Genomic DNA, 12159 nt, shown 5'->3' with positions numbered 1-12159 from the left:
GGTGGGCAAATTCATTCCTGGAGGGCCGCAGTGGCTGCGGGTTTTTGTTCCAACCCAGTTGCTTAATTAGAAAACAATCCTTGCCAATAATTACATTTCATGGCTTGTTAGTGCTTTAACTCTGCTATGTCAAGTCATTCTCATATCCTAGATTTTTTTTCCATTCTAAGGATATCATCCAAATACTTTGAAGTGTAAAATGGACGGGTAATTCTCAGTCCTTCACTTTTTTCTCTTCTCTTTCCTTCCAAGTATTTAATTAAACCAAATAGTGCACGATAAATACACACAGGTGTAAAGGGTAACAAGCAAAATGGATAACTGCTGGTTTCTTTTGTCATTTGTATCTTATTGCTAATAAGGAGCAATTAAAAACCGAGAATGCAGCTGTTTAAGACTTAAATAAGCAATAAGGGTTCATAATCTTAACAAGGGAGATAACTAAAATGAAGCATAAGTGTTTCTAGAGCAATAAGTGCTTCTTATTAAGCAACTGGGTTAGAACAAAAACCTGCAGCCACTGCGGCCCTCCAGGAATGAATTTGCCCACCCCTGGTCTAAATGTTCATCCCAATTCCCCCAGTGTGGTGACGGGGACACTGTGCTGTAAAAATGTCACCATCCTTCAGATGAGACGTAAAACCGAGTACAACCTTGACTGTCTGTGGTCATAGAAGATCCCTGGACATCCTTCATTAAGAGTATGGCGTATCCCGATGTCCTGGCTAAATTGCTCACCACAGCCTGGTCATGCTGGGCCCTTAACTCTTTTACGGCTGATATATATTTTATTTCTTTTTGTCACAGGGCTGAATATTTTTTCCAAAAAATGGTGTTTTCTGAAAAGCATACAAAGCAATAGTTTCTCACATAAATCAACATAAAACATCTGCTGCCGCAGCAGTGGCGGATCAGCTGAGGACTGATCAGCTGATGTCGGTACCTCCCTATTGTTTTAGATCTCGATCGCCAGATCACTTGTCCAACAAGTCAGAGTCCAATTCATAATAATAAAATATACACAAATTTTCATCCAGTGAGTGTTTTGCGTTGCGCATTCGCCTCGCTGTCTCATCAGATGTCGATGCCATTCTAGACGTTGTTTACTCAATACTATACTACTCACGCAAACGCAGGGATTCTATGTCAAGTCATTCCTCCTAGCAAAGAGGGTCTACCAATAACATAATGGCGAGTTCTGTCGATGCTTACAGCTGATTATCTCCCTCAACCCCGTGTGCTGACAGAAGTCAACATCCGCCCTAAAAGAGTTAATAATCCCATGTCTCTAATTGGCTCTCTCTCTCTTACCACTTCACCACCTAACAGCTAATGTGTGGCGAGCATACTGGTGCAAAAATGGCCATCACGTAGGTGGGGTGCTACACAATGGTGGTGGCTGAAGTGGCTCCCCACTCACTATGTAAAACACTTTAAGTAGTGAGAAAGTTCTATATAAATGTAAAGAATTATTATTATTATTTAAAGAAGTGTTCAATAACCAAGGTATCCATACTGCTTGGCAAGTATGGGACTGAACAACTGAATTGTTAAGATTAAAATTAGACTATTAATTATCACAGTTATCCACATGGAATGAGGTGGCAAGGCCTGCTAGCCAATCAGCAATCAGATCAACATGGACATTTACCCATTTGTGTTTCCAGTTGATCTGTTGGAAGCGTCAACGTTAGATTTCTTCCTACAGCCTCAATCCCTGGCTGCACACATGCACAACTTTCTTTTTGTTACAAGTCAATTTTGAATTTCTTTTTTATCTGATACTGTTACTCCATGAAACATTTTTCATCTGAAATTTAAATTTTCTGTTATTTCTTCAGAGATCTGTTGTGAAATGTCATCTGTAGAAATGTGAATATGTTTTGGCTTCATCTCTTTGAGTGAACAAGATGGAACTGGAAGACCCCAGTGCATGATTTGCAATTTGGAAACGAACAAAGGAAATTGGAAGCTATCAGGATTGAGAGAACATCTCGAAACCAAGCACAGTAATCATATTGGAAACTTGAAGTTGAAAAGAATTCATTATGATCAGAAAACCAACTCTTTCATCATATGGGTTTTCTCTTCCTGGGAAGCCCCTTCTGGAAGCTTCTTACATCGAAAAGATCCACACACAATTGCAGAAAGCTTAGTGAAACTTTGTGCGATTGATGATGGGATTGGCAGCTTCGACGTCTCTAGTCTGATGACTGCAGCTGATGGCAGGAAGTTAATACAACATCTTTATATTTTCACTAAGCCGCATAAAAGACCTTGTGACAGGCTAAAATCGTGCAATAAGAGGATGCCATGAAGTGACTGAGTTTGATGCCCGTGTACATCAGAAAAGGGGTATGGGCAGATAATTGGCAATCCATTTGGGCATGAAGTCATAAAAAGGATAAGAACCTCTGCTCTAATGCAAGAAAAGTGTTTTCCTTTCCGAAAAATATAAGCTACTCCTAATTCATGACAGTCGGAAGGATGACAACCTAGAAGATCAACAGTGAGCCCACCTCTGTCTCCAACCCTTCTGGTTTCCAAATCTAACAGCCCTGAAGACCCGGCACCACGGTGTTCACTGAGGCGGGTATGTGTCATATTGTTATTTCTTTTCTTTTGCAACCGCCAACCCGTTTAACTTAGTCTTTTCCTTTTACACTTTAATAATGCCTAATATTTCACTTCAAGGCTCTGATCTTTTTATCAGTAAATCGTAAGCTGCAGACTGCTTCACTTTTATTGATTTTTCACATCTCGCACTTTCATCTAAATGACGGAAGATAGCAGATGAAAACAAAAGAGCAAAAAAAAAAAAGACAATAAATCAACTAGGTCTGGAATTTAGAGGGCACAATGTGCTCAAGAAATGTGCAAACACAGGCGGAAAATATGTGTGGAAAATATCAACAACCTCCCTTTATCAATAAGTGCTTCATTGGCCTCTTAACAGGACCGTTTCTGGAGAAAATGGGCTGAAAACAAGCAGATGCAAGCTATGCTCTTATCGTCGACAACGGGGGGAAACACACACTGTCAGAGCAGCTCAGCGGCAGAAGTTACTGTCACCCTACATTCTTATGATTCTGTGTACTTTAGTATTTCCTGATCGCCTGTTTCAGCTTCAATCAATATTGGTTTCACTTATTAATAAAAATACAGCAATCCCTCGCTATATCGCACTTCGACTTTTGCGGCTTCACTCTATCGTAAATTTTATATGTAAGCATATCTAAATATATAACGCGGATTTTTCGCTGCTTCGCGGGTTTCTGCAGACAATGGGTCTTTTTACTTCTGGTACTTGCTTCCTCAGTTGGTTTGCCCTGTTGATTTCATACAAGGGACGCTATTGGCGGATGACTGAGAAGCTACCCAATCAGAGCACACAGTTAAGTTCCTGTGTTCTGATTGGCTCAGCGACGGAGTGCTGCATTAACCAGGAAGTCTCATCTCACTCATTCAACATTAACGTGCTCCTGCTACTGCTTCAGGGGCCGTGTCCAAGCGCCAACAGAAGATGCAAATGATTGCAGAAAAGGTAAAAGTTTTGGATATGTTGAAGGAAGGGAACAGCTACACTGCTGCAGGACAACATTACGGCATCAATGAGTCCACGATTCTTTTTATTTAAAAAGGAGGAAAAGCATATAAGATCTACGGCCGCAGTGTCCTTTAACCAGGGCGCAAAATGAGTTGCAAGTGGACGTGGTAAGGCAGTAGTCTGGATGGAATCTGCTTTAGGGATTTGGATTGAAGAGTGCTGGAAGAAGAACAACGGCGATGCTACACAGTCGCCTGAAGAGGCTCCTTTAGAAGAGCTGTAACGCTCTCCTTTGTTGTGCAGTAAAATTAAACTCATCGTTATCGGACAAGTCGTCGTGTCATTGTTGGTGAGTAACCATAATTAATTATCTACGTACAGTACTTATTACATGTACATAGTTTAGTGTCACTGTACACACATTTTACTGTATACAATTTTTCTTGCATTGTACGTATTTATTGCTGGTGGCCTGTCTGTTGTAATGACTGTAACATATGTGATATCGGAGATGCTCGATATCTTTAAAATAATATTTAGGTTTTACTGTATATAAACTGTGTTTACATACATAATTTCAACGAATCTTACCTAATATCTAAGAGAATACAAAGGGTTTATGCTGTATAATTGTGCGGGAAATGTTTATAATAGTGTGGGAGAGTTTACAAGGGCTTAAAATATATAAAAAGAACCAAATGAACAAATGGTTTCTACTTCGCGGATTTTCACCTTTCGCGGGGGGTTCTGTGACGCATTCCCGCGATGGAGGAGGGATTACTGTAATTGTGCTGCATCACTCATAGTTTTGTATTTTTGCTATGGGTGCCGGTATGTTAAGCTGCCTTTGCTAAAATGCAGTGTCAGTTGCTCTGGAAATGCAGTCGATCCTCAACTGTAGATAAGGTTACATAGGAAACAGTGTGAAAGTCAAAGATGTGAATGTTAATACATTGAACATATGGTGTGAACGGCATAACGGAGGGACTGGCATCCCAATGGAGATGACTGGAGATTCCTTGCCTGGGCAGATTTCCACAACGGAAAGATTTGGAAGCAATAGGGGATTAAGATTCCGTGACTACCAAAAACTAATCTTTCGCTACATTGCTCAAAATACACTTTTCTGGATAGAATTATTTTTAATATGTGCTTTTCATAACACAATAAAATGCAGTACACAAAATACAATTGGCAACATGAAAGACAATTTTTTCTTGATACAACACCTTTTTATTTTCACTAAGCCACATAACAGACTTTGTAACAGGCTAAAATCGTGCAATACAGTAAGAGGATGCCATGAATTGACTGAGTCTGATGCCCGTGTACACCAGAAAAGACATATGGGCAGATAATTGGCAGTCCATTTGGGCATTAAGTTGTAAAAAGGATAAGAACCTCTGCTCTAATGCAAGAAAAGTACGCTACTCCTTATTCATGACAGTCGGGAGGATGACAGCCTAGAACATGGGTGTCGAACTCCGGGCCTGGAGGGCCGAAATGGCTGCAGGTTTTCATTATAACCCTTTTCCTAATCAATGACCAGTTTTTACTGCTAATTCACTTCTTTTTCCTTCATTTTAATATCCCTGAATTTAAGGATTCAGTCCCCTGAATTTATTCCTTTCTTCATTAAATGCTAGCCGGAATGAAATGAAATGAAATGTGAAACGAGCGAACAGATGACCAGCTAAACCAATTTCACTCCAGCTAATCTTTTAATGAGAAGCTGATTCTTGCTGTTAATTAAACCCGTTATTTAATTCAATGGCTTGTTGCTGCTCTCATTCTGCCACAGCAGACATTTCCAAAACTGTTGATTTTTCTAAGAACATCGTCAAAATGTTTTGGTGACCAGAGCAATCAACCTTACCGAGACCATCACCTTTCTTTATTTTTAGATACTATGTGATGGGCACAGAGGAGCTGGTCATGAGGCGACTTGTTTTGCGTCTCATTATTGTTTCACTGCTAATTAAGGAAAAAGAAACTAAGCGGCCTGATTCAAGTTAATTAAAACTAAGGCAAAAGAAGTTAATTAGCAGCAAAAACTGGTCACTAATGAAAAAGATGGTTAGAATGAAAACCTGCAGCCACTGTGGCCCTCCAGGACTGGAGTTTCGACATCCGTGGCCTAGAAGATCAACAATGAGCCCATCTCTGTCTTCAACCCTTTTGGTTTCCAAATCTAACAACCCTGAAGATCCAGCACCACAGTGTTTTGTGCTAACATCATAATGAAAACAAAAAAAAAAAAATCTTTAGTTGCTGCTGTCGGAAGACGCTGAGACTGATGAGGTCCTGACATCACGTCTGGCACTGTGTTCTTCACAGCTAGCAGATGGCGTTGGAGATTGTGAAGAACGTACTGATTTGAAATAATACGTCAGGAACTTCTGCTGTGTGTGCAGCTTGAGGTCCTTAAGAGTCTCAGCATATGGAAGTGTAGCTGAGGTGGGTTGACGTTTAACCTTGAGGCTGCGATCAATGATGGGATTGGCAACTTCGATGTCTCTAGCCAGCTAGTTGCAAGCGATGGCGGTTGAGAATATTCCAGCATGAACTTAATCAAACATCTTTATATTCTCACTAAGCCACATAGCGGACTTTGTACGTTTGGGCTTTGAACCCGAAGCACTTGCACTATGTGTTGAAACAAATGGAACACTTCACAAAAGTAGCATGAACGAGACCGGTGATGAGCCTAGTGGGATGCTCGCTGCTCCCCAAACTTGCACGTATTACGCCTCTAATTTTTTCCCCTCTACTGTGCATAGTCGCAAAGCCCACAATTGTGCGAAGATGCCAATGCGAAAGAAAAGATGAAGTTACAAATAAAACCGAGTGAACCCTTGAAGTCACAAAAGTTAAACGCACAAATGTTGAGGATCAATTGTGTAATAAATTGAAAAGCATCAGACACGTCATTATACGAGTTTGCGTACATCCTCAAAAAAAAAAAACAATCTTAACGTGCGTGTGTGTTTAAAATTCCTTGGTTTCTGGTTCTTTGCTTACAAAGCAACCTCTGCACCCTTGTACTGTATACAGTATGGAGACACTTGTGATGTTCTCTGCTCCTTCTTCACCACTCAGGTCTGCTGTAGCCACCTCTGTGTGGTATCAAATCTCAGTCCTGACTCTTCTCATGTGTAGCACCTGGCTGGTGGAACGAGCTGCCCACCTCCATTCGAAATAGTGACTCCCTCAAATGTGTTTAAGGAGCGTCTGAAGACCATCTTGTCTGGTGTGTTGGATGGCAGGCTACATATTCCGGCCCTCACCCCCAGGCCGCCAGGTGGAGCTCTCCTGACAGCATGGTCGTTCCCCGAATTCCAGCAGGGCCTCATGGACTTTGTAGTTTATATATGCACAGCCCTGCTGGAAACCTTGGGGACCACCGGGAGTCGCTATAGGGAGGCTCATGTGCCCTATAACCCAGAAGTGCGTCATAATCCCATGACAGGAAGAAACGACGTGCTTCTAGGTTGAAGAAAAGGACTTTTTACCCTGGCCCGGAAGTGATAAGGACTTGTGGGATATGGAACAGGAGCACCTCCAGGTCAGGGAGTATAAAAGGACTCTGGGAAAGCCCAGACATTGAGCTGAGCTGGGAGGAAGGGTGGCTAAGTGTCTGGGAGCGGAGGATTGGTTATTGTAGAGTATTGATTAGTGATTATTGCCTTATTTGATTATTATATGTGGAGTGTGGAGTGTAGAGTGCTTGGTGCACACTATTATTATTTAATAAATAATAATTATACTTTTACCTCGTGGCTGGCGTTGTACCTGAGGGTTCAAGAGGTGGATCGGAACCTCTACTGCTACACTGGTAAGTTTCTGTCTAAAACTTATATGAGCTGTTAGGATTCATAACTAAGGAACTGTAATTCGCTTGCATTTTATTCTGAGCTCTTCACTTGTGGTCATCAATTTTGTCCCCTTGTCCCGTAACACTTCTTCCAAAACAGTCCTGAGACTGATGTTTATTCAATTAAGTCGCTTTGGATAAAAGCGTCCGCTAAGCTAATAATAATTATAAATGAGCGGATAACAAGATAGCGACTTGTGATGAGTACATTCTTCAAGATTATTCTTCTATCGGCAGCACTTCACATCGTGGTGCCCGATTATCATGCAGATCACTAGGAATCTCTTGATTAAAATACACACTAAGATAAATATTTATTTTTTCGTATACCAGTAACTAGCAATAGTACAGCAGAAACTGCAGAAAATTAATTTGAAACATTTGAACCTCAGAATTGAATCAATGTTTATTGCAGAAAATTGATTTAATGCACTCATTACTTTGAAGGCTTGCTCCTTTACAGCTCTGAAGGAGCAAATATACTGAGCAGAGTGCATCAAGACAGGGATTAGCCGTTAATTGGATTTTTGTCAGGCTCACAAGTAGGCCAAGTGGATTAATAAGGTTAACGAGAAAAATAAAAATAAAAGTCTAACTGATGGGGTAGGCGACATGTCGCAGTGTTCTTAGTGCTGTAGCCTGCAGTAGGCCGGGGTTGTGATTTTTTTTTCTTCTTTTTTACCCAAAACGGGAAGACCAAAACCTTGAAACACTTTTCCCAAACCAAAACCACCACAAAATATTGAAAAGGAAACAGTTATGAAACAAAGCATGTGTTAGAAACTCTGTCTAACATTTTGAATTTTTGTTTTGGATGCTTGACGTGTTCCATTTTCCACATGTTCCACATACGCAACTGAGGATCACCATCCAAGCTCTTCATGGGTATATAATACCACCCCCGGCTGAGAGGGGGCACTGCCGCGAACAGTGTTGTCATTTTCTTCTTTCACAGTCTTGAGAAATTGCCCAGTGAGGGCAACTAATCCCGCCCTAGAGCTTCAAAAGGATGACCACCCAGAAGGAGGCGCCATTGACCACGGAGACGACCGCGACAGAGAAGTTTACAGAATTAATGGCATAGCCATCGGGCGTCGTTTTTGTTTGGACTTGTTACTAAACGGGGAGGGCTGTGTTGGCACCCCAAATTACTACTGTTTTTTGTTGATCCACCTTCCCTCGGCCACCACAGGATATTTTGTTATCATAGAATTGGAATATTGCACGGCGTTTTGTCAAAGCTGAAGGCAGAATGACAAACTCGATGGCAATGTCTGTTTTCTTCTTACTAGCATCAATAGCAGTGGGAAATTCCAACTTTTTTGTATAGTAAATTGCTTTATTTACATAAACGCTCTGATGTCACTTCCAGATCTCGACTGGAAGTCCCGCCTCTTCCACACTGGGTGACTCATAAGAACGACTACTAGCAAAATGGAGACAGTCGACCTTAGACTTCATCTCAATAAAGCACAATCAATTGTTATGATTCAAACTTCTGTTCTTGGCTCTCAGTCTGCCAATTAAATGGAGATCACCTCTGGTACACCAAACCTTTATGCTTTCTTATTTATTCTCTTACAGCATATACAGTGCCCCAAAAACACCCACTCTGCTCCTCAGTTTAAAATTACAAATCACACAATTCAGACTTGTGACTAAAATGCACATTGCAGACTTTCATTTAAGGGGATTTGCAGACAATTCAATCACATAAAACTTTTTGCACATGTCCACCCCATTTCAGGGCACCATAATGTTTGGGACAATTGACCTTGCGGGTGTTTGTGATTCCTCAGGTGTGTTTCATTGGTTCATAAAACACCTCGGCGTGCTTCTACTCTTAGGAGTTTAAAGTTATCATGAGGAACGACAAGAATAAAACCACTGGAGAGATCATTGAAACCTTAGGATGACTGAAATCAACTGCCTGGAATATCATGAAAAAGAAAGAACTCACTGGTGAGCTCAGTAATCACAAAGGGACCGGTAGGCCAAGGAAGACCTCCACTGCCGATGACAGAAGAATCCTCAATATGGTAAAGAAAAATCCACAAACGCCTGTCTGACAGACCAGAAACAGTCTTCAGGGGGCCGATGTGTGTGTGTGTCAGAGAAGACTAACTGCAGAAGACTTCATGAAGAGAAATACAGACGCAACACTGCAAGATGCAATCCACTAGTTATCCACAAAAGCAGGATGTCCAGATTACAGTTTGCAAAAAAGGACGTAAAGTCTGCAGAATTCTGGAAAAAGGTCTTGTGGACAGACAAGACAAAGATGAAGCTCATCAGAGTGATGGCGAGAGCAAAGTGTGCAGACAAAAGGAAATGCGCGAGATCCAAAGCAGACCACCTCATCTGTTAAACATGGTGCCAGGGGTGTTATGGCCTGAGCATGTATGGCTGCTACAGGTCCTGGCACACTTCTCTTAATTGATGATGGTACTACTGATGGCAAGGGCACAGTGAATTCTGAGGTGCAGAGAAACATCTGATTTGCTCAAGTTCCAATAAATTCCTCCAAACTCACTGGACGGTTCTTCTTTCTTCAACATGAGAATGATCCAAACATACTGCTGAGGCAACACAGAAGTTTTTCTGTTCAGTTAAAAAAATGAAAATTTTTGAATGGCCAAGCCAGTCACTCTATTTCAGTCCAACTGAGCAGGCCTTCCATATGCTGAAGAGACAATTTAAGGGCACAAGCCCCGCAAAACAAGCAGGAGCTGAAGATGTCTGCATGGCATAGCATCATCAGAGAAGATCCTCAGCACCTGGTGATGTCTGTGAATCACAGACGTCAAGCAGTCATTGCATGCAAGGGATATGCGACAAATAACTAAATATGTCTGCTTTAATAGACATGCAGTCGCTGTGTCCAAATATTATGGTGCCTTGAAATGGAGGGGACCATTTTTAAAAAGCGTGGTGACTGAAATGTATGCAAATCCCCTTAAATGAAAATCTGCAATATGCACTTTAAACACGACGTCTGAATTGTGTGATCTGTAATTTTAAACTATGGAGCAGATGGGGAAATCAATGACAAATGTCTTTTTGTGTCCTAAACATTATGGAGGGTCCTGTATATCTAATTCCCTGTATCCATCTATTATTATCCTTATGCTATGAATAAAGTGCATTATGATGAGCAACAAACAGATAAAGTGAAAGCTATTTAGTGTGGACCATGTTTGTAAATTATATAGACCTATTTATACTTCTGGTGCCACGAGTGGAAAGTGAGATTCCATGCTTATCCCACACAGTCTACCTAATCTGCATGTTTGGAATTTGTGGACAAAGGGAGAACACGTAAATATCTCACTGCTGATAACTGAACCTCTATCTCTCAAGTATAAAGAAAGAACTTCTGCTTCATTTGTAAAGCCAAATGGCACTGGCATAAAGATTACTGAATATGATGGATCAGCAAAGTGTTGGAGGCCTGTGCGTTGGAGCTGGGGAGTCCTCCACAGTGCATCTTCAACCTGAGCCTGGAACAGGGGAGAGTCCTGAGGCTTTGGAAAACATCTTGCATCACCCAGTCCCAAAGGAATCATGTCCTAATGAGCTGAATGACTTCCGGCCCATCACTCTGACGTCACATGTGATGAAGACCATGGAGCGGCTGCTACTTCACCACCTGAGGCCACAGGTCCGCCACACCCTTGACCCTCTGCAGTTTGCATACCAGGAGAAGGTGGGAGCGGAGGATGCCATCATCTACATGCTACACCGATCCCTCTCCCACTTGGACAGAGGCAGTGGTGTAGTAAGAATTATGTCTCTAGACTTCTCTAGCGCCTTCAACACCATCCAACCTCTGCTCCTTAGGGACAAGCTGACAGAGATGGGAGTAGATTCATACCTGGTGGCATGGATCGTGGACTATCTTACAGACAGACCTCAGTATGTGCGTCTCGGGAACTGCAGGTCTGACATTGTGGTCAGCAACACAAGGGCGCCGCGGGGGTCTGTACTTTCTCCGGTCCTGTTCAGCCTATATACATCGGACTTCCAATACAACTCGGAGTCCTGCCACGTGCAAAAGTTCGCTGACGACACTGCTATCGTGGGCTGCATCAGGAGTGGGCAGGAAGAGGAGTATAGGAACCTAATTAAGGACTTTGTTAAATGGTGTGACTCAAACCACCTACAACTGAACACCAGCAAAACCAAGGAGCTGGTGGTGGATTTTAGGAGGACCAGGCCCCTCACGGACCCCGTGATCATCAGAGGTGACTGTGTGCAGAGGGTGCAGACCTATAAATACCTGGAGTGCAGCTGGATGATAAACTGGACTGGACTGCCAATACTGATGCTCTGTGCAAGAGAGGACAAAGCCGACTATACTTCTTTAGAAGGCTGGCGTCCTTCAACATCTGCAATAAGATGCTGCAGATGTTCTATCAGATGGTTGTGGCGAGCGCCCTCTTCTACGCGGTGGTGTGCTGGGGAGGCAGCATAAAGAAGAGGGACGCCTCACGCCTGGACAAACTGGTGAGGAAGGCAGGCTCTATTGTAGGCACGGAGCTGGACAGTTTGATATCCGTGGCAGAGCGACGGGCGCTGAGCAGACTCCTGTCAATTATGGAAAATCCACTGCATTCACTGAACAGGATCATCTCCAGACAGAGGAGCAGCTTCAGCGACAGACTGCTGTCACCGTCCTGCTCCACTGACAGACTGAGGAGATCGTTCTCCCCTACACTATGTGACTCTTCAATTCCAC

General features: G+C 42.4%; 2 protein-coding genes across 2 annotated transcripts in view; one reads left to right on the top strand and one right to left on the bottom strand.

The window, feature by feature from the left end:
* The window catches only part of scai (suppressor of cancer cell invasion), a 404273-nt gene that overhangs the window by 54567 nt on the left and 337547 nt on the right, over positions 1 to 12159 (bottom strand). The window lies entirely within an intron of this gene.
* The window catches only part of LOC127529167 (uncharacterized), a 445804-nt gene that overhangs the window by 172857 nt on the left and 260788 nt on the right, over positions 1 to 12159 (top strand). The gene's annotated exons all lie outside the window — the stretch shown is intronic.

Source organism: Erpetoichthys calabaricus, chromosome 9 (genome assembly GCF_900747795.2).
Source record: "Erpetoichthys calabaricus chromosome 9, fErpCal1.3, whole genome shotgun sequence".
NCBI classification, from domain to species: domain Eukaryota; kingdom Metazoa; phylum Chordata; class Cladistia; order Polypteriformes; family Polypteridae; genus Erpetoichthys; species Erpetoichthys calabaricus.
This window is presented reverse-complemented; position numbering and strand designations above follow the sequence as displayed.